We start from the raw sequence: 8667 nt of genomic DNA, 5'->3' as shown, positions 1-8667 counted from the left end.
TGGGTGTGGGAATGAAAGAGGAAAGGTCACCTTGTATTGCGGGGGGGGGGGGCGGGGGCAGGGGCCCTTCCGGCTCTAACCTCTGTACAGAGGCTCGCTGGTTCCTGGGTGTCCCGCCACCTTTGAGCAAACCTCGATGGGTGATTCCCTCTGTGCCCCACCCCGGCCTGGCAATTCAGGGGCTCTCAGTTCGAGTTTGGGGCGGAGGAGAGGAGATCTGGGAACGCGGAAAGGGGGGGCGCCTTCTACGGGAGCTCCAGCCAAAGCTAGGCGGGGAGAGGGGCAGGCCTGGGTGCATCCACCACCGGGACTGGAGATCTGCGGGGGGCGGCGCAGGCATCCTTCTAATCGCTGGCCGCTATTAAAAATAAAACCGCGGCGCGTCGTCATAGCGACCACGACAACAGCGGCTGCGCGAGGGTGGCACAAACTTGTGCAGCCGCGCGACAGCCGCTTTGGGGGGAGACTCGGGGCACGACGCGCGTTGGCGCACCAAGGGCTGCCCTGGAGTGGGACAGGGACCCCCAACCCAGCCCGCCCCACCCTCCCCCCGGATCCTCGGAAGAAACTGGCAGAAATAGATCCCTAGAAGCTGTTACCTAGACCTTGGACTGTCTTGACCAAGAGGTCACCAACTTGGATGAGAACCCACACACGCGTGGACTCCCCGGCCCTGGCACCTCTTCCCGACACCCCTCCCCGTTTCAGACTCTGTCGTCCTCATCTCTGGAGAAGCGGGCTAAGTGAGAAGGCGGTTTCGGATGCTCGGCGGGAGAGGGGACCTCACTCCGGAGGCCGGGCGCGTGGGGGCTCCAGCACCTGCCCCTGTCGGCGATCCTTGCAGCTCAGGCGTGGTCACATGCTCCTTTCTGTCCGGGAATCGTGTTTCACTTCCAGCCGCTATTAGGCGGTTCACACGGTTCACTGCAAACATTTGATAAAGAGGCTAAATATACATTGGAGTCGGAGGAGGCGTGGGCGGCTGTGCTGAGCGCGTGGGCGCGGCGCTCCAGGCTCCGCGGGGCATCCCGACCCAGGGCGGGAGGCCGGCTCGGACCCCCGACCAGTTCCCCGCCCCGCGTGCCACCACCCCCCACCCCCCCCCGCCACACACACGATTCAGACCCCAGACCCGGGACACGTGACCCGGGCAGGCTGCGGGCGCCCCCAGGCCAGCCACAGGGCCCCTGGCGGAAGAAGGGGTCGCTGCGGGGAGCTCCGCGGGTGGGGGGGCAGGTGCTGGTGGGCGGTGAGGGCGCACCTGGCTGCCCGGGATGTCCGGTCGTCGCCCCCGGAGCCGGTGCTTCCGGGCTATCTCGGGCGTCCCCGGCGCGCCCCGACGTGCCGCGGGCCTATAATTAAGGTGAGTCAGGTGCTCCGAATAGGCGCAGAGGGGGGCTCCCGGCGCAGCTGGGGTGACTGTCTGGCAGTCTGCCCCTCGCTGGCTTCCCTCGGGCACCGCCCATGGCCCCCCGCACCCTGGGAGGAGAGGGGAGGGCCTTGGCCTTTCCTCAGAGGTGGTGGGGGAGGGCTTCATTAAGGACCTGTCAGCCAGCCCCCGGCACTTGGTGGCGCGCAGCCAGCATTTCACCCTACAGCCCCCCTCACCCCACTCCCCCCCTGCCCTGTGCAGTGTCTGCCTGGGACCTGGCACCAGTCGGCGCTCCATTATTGCTCTCGTCATTTTTTGCACAGTGGGAGTCATGACTAATATCTACTGGACCCCTCGGTCCCTCAGTGACCCCTGGGAGTGGAGAGCTGCCCCACCTGCCATTTGACAGATGCCAGGAAGTCAAGCATTTGCCCACGGCCGCAGCACGGTGTCTGAGGCGGTCGCTCCTGGGCCGTGGCTGCGCTGGACGAGCTCTCCCAGTGCTCCAGAGGGGACCCTCAGGCCGGCTCGTCCTGCACGTCTCAGGCAGGCGTGAAGGATGATGTGGCCACCTGGCGGTGTGGGCACCGGGACTGGGGCGCACGTCCACCCGATCCCCAGTCCCGAGGGGCTCTAGCTGCCCTGCCCTCTGCCCCTTGACCTTGGCCTTGTTGGGGTGGTTTGTCCCTGCACTGCCTTGAGTCTGTTCTCTCATCTGAAAAGTGGGGGCCGATAACCTTACCCTGCACGGCTGCCCCCCCCCCCCCGCCACTGAGCCTCCTGCCCGGGAAGGCAGCAGCCTCGCACACACGTGCAGGGCCTGGTGCCCTGAGGCAAGGGCACAGCCACCCAGCTGCCTTCATCTGGGTGGTGCAGGTGGGGGCCAGCTGGGCGTCCAGACCCAGGCCTCTGCCTGGTGCCAGGGCAGATTTCAGAACAATTTGTAATGACGAAACAACACATTTCCCTTTATCTCTGGGCAAGGTTTCTTGGTTCAGGGCAGTTAATGCAGCAGCAGCGTCAGCGGAGTGGGGACCTCTCCTTGAAGAGCAGAAGTGCTGGGCGGGTGTTAATTAAGTCGTCATCTCAGGCCGCCCCGGCCCCGGCCCGGGATCAGGCCTTTCCAGCCCAGCCTCCCCAGAAGGGAGACGAGCCAGCCAGCAGCCCAGGAGGGCATCCTCAGTGTTGATTTTAACTTTCTATTGAATATTTTTCTTTTTCTTTTTAAATACACAAACAGCAAGGACGTTTTAAATAGCATATGAGACCGCAATCGTTTTGTGGCTACTTTGTGAATAAAGACCTACGGGAAGGGGCACTGGGGAGGCTTCAGGAACCGAGGCCAGATCTGGACTGTCCAGGACAGGAGCCACTAGCCACGCAAGGCCATTGGGCATTTGAAACATGGCCGGTCGGAGCTGTGATGTGCTGTTGTTCGTGTAAAACACACACAGCCTCCAGGACTTGGTATGAAAGTGAAGAGTGTAAAATTTCTTGTTAATAATTTTTACATTAATTACCTGTTGATAAGATTTTGACATATTGAGTTCAGTAAACTGTATGATTGCAGTTAATTTCACCCGTTTGTTTTTCGTTTGTTTAATGTGTTTACTAGAAAATTTTAAATTCCGTATGTGGCTTTAATGACGTTTCTACTGGACAAGGTTGGTCTAGACACCCGGACCTCATATCTACTTGGTAGAGCTAAGCAGGCGAGTGTGAGTGTAGGCGGGGGGTGGGGTGGGGCATGTCCCGCCCTGGAAACCCTGAAGGACCTGGAGACGAGCAGAGCTGGGGGTCTGCTCTGCCCACGCCCCATTGCCTCACCTGCCATATGACCAGCCAACTCATACGGCCACTTGAGGAAATATTCACGCAAGAGATATTCTGTGCCAGGCACTGGGCGTGGCACGGGGATACAGCGCTAACACGATGCCCTCATGGAACACACAGTCTCTTCAGGGAGCAATAAACAAGTGACAAGTAAGTGTACACTCTTCCAGGTCAGGAATCTGGAGTTGTCAGGAAGGCCTGTTTGAAAAGCAGCCAGTGCGGGGCTTCCCTGGTGGCGCAGTGGTTAAGAATCCGCCTGCCAATGCAGGGGACATGGGTTCAAGCCCTGGTCCGGGAAGATCCCACATGTCCCAGAGCAGCTAAGCCCACGAGCCACAACTACTAAGCCCACGCGCCACAACTACTGAAGCCCACGCACCCGAGAGCTTGCATGCCACAACTACTGAGGCCAAACACCGCAACTACTGAAGCCCACGCACCTAGAGCCCATGCTCTGCAACAAGAGAAGCCACTGCAATGAGAAGCCCGTGCACCGCAATGGGCTTTATTTAATTTAAAATAAATAAATAAAAAGAGCTATTTCATTTAAAAAAAAAGAAAGAAAGAAAGAAAGAAAAGGAGCCAGTGGATGAGAGGATCGGGAGGGAGCATTCAGGCAGAGGTCACAGCATCCTGTGTAAAGGCCCTGAGGCGGGAACCGGCTTGGTTTGTCAAGGACCAACAAGAGGGCGTGGCAGGAGGGCATGAGCTGGGACAGGTGGGCAGTGGGTGGGTCACACAGGCCTTAAGACCAACTTAGGGATGTGGATTTGTTCTAGGGGGACAGAGGCCACTGGAAGGCTGTGGGCGGGGACACGACATGTAGGGACATAAACAGAAACTCTACTGACCACCAGCCACCTGCCAGCCTGCCAGGCCAAAGCAGCTAACAGCTCCCCCCCACCACCATCACCAACCCCCAGGATCTTCCGGACTCATGGCCAAGTCCCTGCATCTTGGATATGAATTCCAAGGGTTCACGTCTGGCTGACCACCTGGCTTGAACCCACAGCTGACCCACATCTCCTTCCCTGGGGGCCGCCTGCAGGCCCTGTCCCTCTGTCCTGACTGTGGATGGGGCGGGAGGGGCCTACAGTCCCCCTTGGCCTTCAGATTTGACAGGGCTCGCCACCCCCCACCCCAGGCAGAGGTTGGAGCCTGGGGCTCACGGAAAGGCGAGGGACAGGCCTCACTGGCTTTCCAGCACCTCCCTGGAGCAGAAGGGCACAAGTCAGACCAGAGCTGGTGGAATCGACACAGAGGTGACCTCGGCTCACAGGGAGCAAGGAATCAAAGTGGCCTGTAGAGGCGGGGCTGAGGGGTGAGCACAGAAACTTCTAGAATGAAGAAGAGCGGGGGCTGTGAGTGTGAGAAGGAAGGTTCAGTACCACAGAGCTGGAATAATCAGAGCAGAGTGGCTCTCAGGACAAACGGGCTGGAACATACAGAGCCCAGAAAAGGCTGTTCTAGAGGAATTGAAAGGGTTATTTATTAAATGCCACTGGGACAGTTTAGAGAAACTACCTGACTAAACCCTCGCTTCCCCTCACCACTAAATACATTTCAATGGATTGAGAAATTAAGTTGTTAAACAAATGCTTTGGAACAAACTCAACCACGTGTGTCTTGGTGGAGGTCCATGCCCTCCCCTGCAGCGTTCTCACCAAAACCGTTGCCTTGAGGAGGGGGAGACACACCCAGGTTCAGAGAGGGTCCAGCAGACACCTGCTCCTGACCCTTCAGAAATATCATTGTCGTGAAGCTCGCATGGGGTGCGAGCTGTGGGGGCCGATGGGGGTTGAAAAGGCAGGATGGTCAGCTCAGCGCCCGGTCCTGGACTGGCTCCTCCATCCAGACCAGCAAGCAGTTCTCAGGACGTAACTGGGTCCACCAGAGAAACGTTACGTTATTGTATCCTAGTCAAACTACTAGGTGTGGTGATGGTGTCACAGTAATGCAGGAGGACTTCCTTGTCCTTGGGAGACCCATGGTACCTGGGGCGAAGAGTCAGGATGTTGAAGCTTGTTTTCACATGGTTCAAGGAGTGGGGAGTGGAAGTGGCAGATGATAGAAGGATGGATAGATGGGTGGATGTATGGATGGATGGATGGATGGATGGATGGATGGATAGATGGGTGGATGGATGGATGGATGGATAGATGGGTGGATGGATGGATGGATGGATGGATAGATGGGTAGATGGATGGATGGATGGATAGATGGGTAGATAGATGGATGGATGGATGGATGGATGGATGGATAGATGGGTAGATGGATGGATGGATGGATGGATGGATGGATGGATAGATGGGTAGATGGATGGATGGATGGATGGATGGATAGATGGGTAGATGGATGGATGGATGGATGGATGGATGGATAGGTGGGTAGATGGGTAGATGGATGGATGGATGGATGGATGGATGGATAGATAGATGGATCCGTATGTATATACATACATACATGGAAGATACATAGATACCCAGTGGGGAGACGGGTGGGAGATGACAGATAGATGACAGGTGGATGGACGGCAGAGCCCAGGTGAGGAGAGCAAGTGGGTACTTAACGCAGGTGAAGGGTACCCAGCCACTCGCTGTGCTATCGTTACCAGTTTTCTGTAAGGTTGAAATTTTTCAAAATGAAAGTTATGAAAAAAATGCTAATTCGTATTTTCTAGTTTTCCCATAGTTGATCAAACTTCTAGAAGGCAGAGAACCTTCAGAGCTCTAGGAGACATAGAACAAATCACATTTGCTATGTGTCACTTTTTTTTTTTTTTTTTTTGCGGTACACGGGCCTCTCACTGCCGTGGCCTCTCCCGTTGCGGAGCACAGGCTCCGGACGCGCAGGCTCAGCGGCCACGGCTCACGGGCCCAGCCGCTCCGCGGCACGTGGGATCTTCCCGGACCGGGGCTCGAACCCGTGTCCTCTGCATCGGCAGGTGGACTCTCAACCACTGCGCCACCAGGGAAGCCCATGTGTCACATTTTTAAAGTTCAAAAACGACTGTCTGATTTGACAGTATAGAAGTTAAAAACAGGTAAAAAATTTAAAAACCTGAACAAAGGGAATCCTTCAGTTGCATGTTATAATCCTGTTTCCACTGTCCCTGTGTATTTTCACCTGCACAGAATAAGTGTATCTGCCAGATCTTTAAAACACATCACGTGCCGGGCTCTTTGCTCCTGTTCCCTTGTCAGAAGACCAGGGAAGATGCACAAAAGTGACATGTGGGGACAAAGTCATGGAGACGGTCTCCTGCCGGCCAGCGATGAAAACGCAGCCCAGGGTCCGCTGTTTCCCGTGGGGGGAGGATGCCGAGCGGGAGGGGAGGGGGCCGTGGGAGCTGCCTCCCCAGTGGCTGCTGGCCGCGGTCAGAGCTGGCGACCATGTGCATCAGGAGCCGTGAAAGCGGTCGTGGTCCCTGACCCTGTAATCCCACGTCTGGGCAGCTAGCCTAAGAAAATGACCCACATACAGAACGGCCACCGACTAAAGGGTTCAGGGCAGCGCAACTCGAAAAAGCAAAAGTTGGAAACAACCTAAAACCCCAGGTGTGAACAGACTGTGTTTTCTTAACCCTTCCCCTCTGGTTAGAAACGGCATCCTTCCTTCAGGTGGCTGTGAGGACGGTTTCCTGCCACGTGGAAGCTCCGGTGATGTGTCCTGCGCTCTCACCCCTGTTTTCTCCTGCCGGGATTGGGGCGCCCTGATTTTCTTTCTTCCTTTCTTTCTTCCTTCCTTCCTTCCTTTCTTCCTTCCTTCCTTTCCTTTCTTCCTTCCTTCCTTCCTTCTTTCTTTTAACATCTGTTGGAGAATAATCGCTTTACAGTGGTGTGTTTCTGCTTTATAACAAAGCGAATCAGCTATACGTATACATATACACGTGTCCCCATATCCCCTTCCTCTTTCGTCTCCCTCCCACCCTCCCCATCCCACACCTCTAGGTGGTCACAGAGCACCGAGCTGACCTCCCTGTGCTGTGCGGCTGCTTCCCACTAGCTCTCTATTTTACGTTTGGTAGTGTATATATGTCCATGCCACTCTCTCACTTCGTCCCAGCTTACCCTTCCCCCTCCCCGTGTCCTCAAGTCCATTCTCTACATCTGCGTCTTTATTCCTGTCCTGCCCCTAGGTCCTTCAGAACCTTTTTTTGTTTTTTTAGATTCTATATATATGTTTTGGCATACCATATTTGTTTTTCTCTTTCTGACTTACTTCACTCTGTATGACAGTCTCTAGGTCCGTCCACCTCACTAAAAGTAACTCAGTTTCGTTTCTTTTTATGGGTGAGTAATATTCCATTGTATATATGTGCCACATCTTCTTTATCCATTTATCTGTCGATGGACACTTAGGTTGCTTCCGTGTCCTGGCTATTGTAAATAGAGCTGCAATGAACATTGTGGTACATGACTCCTTTTGAATTATGGTATTCTCAGGGTATATGCCCAGTAGTGGGATTCCCGGCGCCCTGATTTTCTAAGCGTTAGCAAAGATGCGGCATGGTCCATGAGGTTGGTGGGGGGCGGGGCTGCTCGTCTGGCATCTTTTTCATCCAACATCCAGGCCTGCGATGATTAACATTCTTGTCTAAGAAACTCAGTCGCTTCTATTTGAAAAGAGACGTGTGGGAATCAGAAGCCATGGCTCCGGGCTGGGGGCTGGCAGGTCCCCACCCTACCTGGGCCTCGAGTTCCCTCTGAACTGACAGCATTGCCAGGTGGCCCTCCTCCTCCAGGAAGCCCTCCCCTCATCAAAACTGCCAGCCCTGGACAGCCATCCAAGGGCCAGCTGAGCCTGGCTTCAGCCTCTTGCTGACCCTGTGACGGGGCAAATCATATCACAGCTCCAAGCCTCAGTTTCCCCATCGGGGAAAACAGGACGATGATACTTCGGTTCCAGGGCTGTTGTGGAAAGAAAATGCAGAAGTGACGTAAAGACCTCCGAGAGCATCATGGCCTCTTCTCCTGCGGCAGTGCCATCAGCCTGGCCACGTTCCCACCGGCCTGGCGTGGGAGGGAAGGGCTGCCTTGCGGCAGCGCCCTTGGCCTCGTGGGCTGGCCTCTGGGGGAGGGACTGGGCTGGTCTGGGCCGGGGTAGCTCAACGAGTCCTCCTGGGGGCAGGTGTCCTCTGGCTGGGGCAGCTGGGATGTCCCCACCCCTGCCCTCCAGGGCCAAGTGAGGTCTGGGGCAAAGGAATTTCCTGTAAAAGAGGCTTCCACACGCAGGCCTGTCCCACTGGGCACGCCCCAGGGGAAGCAACTGGGGTAGTGGAAGGCAGCTTCCCTGAGGCCAGGAGGCCTGGGGAGGAGAGGGGAGGCCAAGACGTGGGGGGAGGGGAGGAGGGGACGGGGAGAGAGGGGACAGGGAGGGCAGCAGGAGAGAAGGAAGGAGAGGGGGAGGGGGAAATAGGGTAGCAAGGAAGGAGGCAGCGAGAACGGAGGAAGCCCCCCCCC

Source organism: Kogia breviceps, chromosome 14 (genome assembly GCF_026419965.1).
Source record: "Kogia breviceps isolate mKogBre1 chromosome 14, mKogBre1 haplotype 1, whole genome shotgun sequence".
NCBI classification, from domain to species: domain Eukaryota; kingdom Metazoa; phylum Chordata; class Mammalia; order Artiodactyla; family Physeteridae; genus Kogia; species Kogia breviceps.
Note: the sequence above shows the minus strand (reverse complement) of the source record.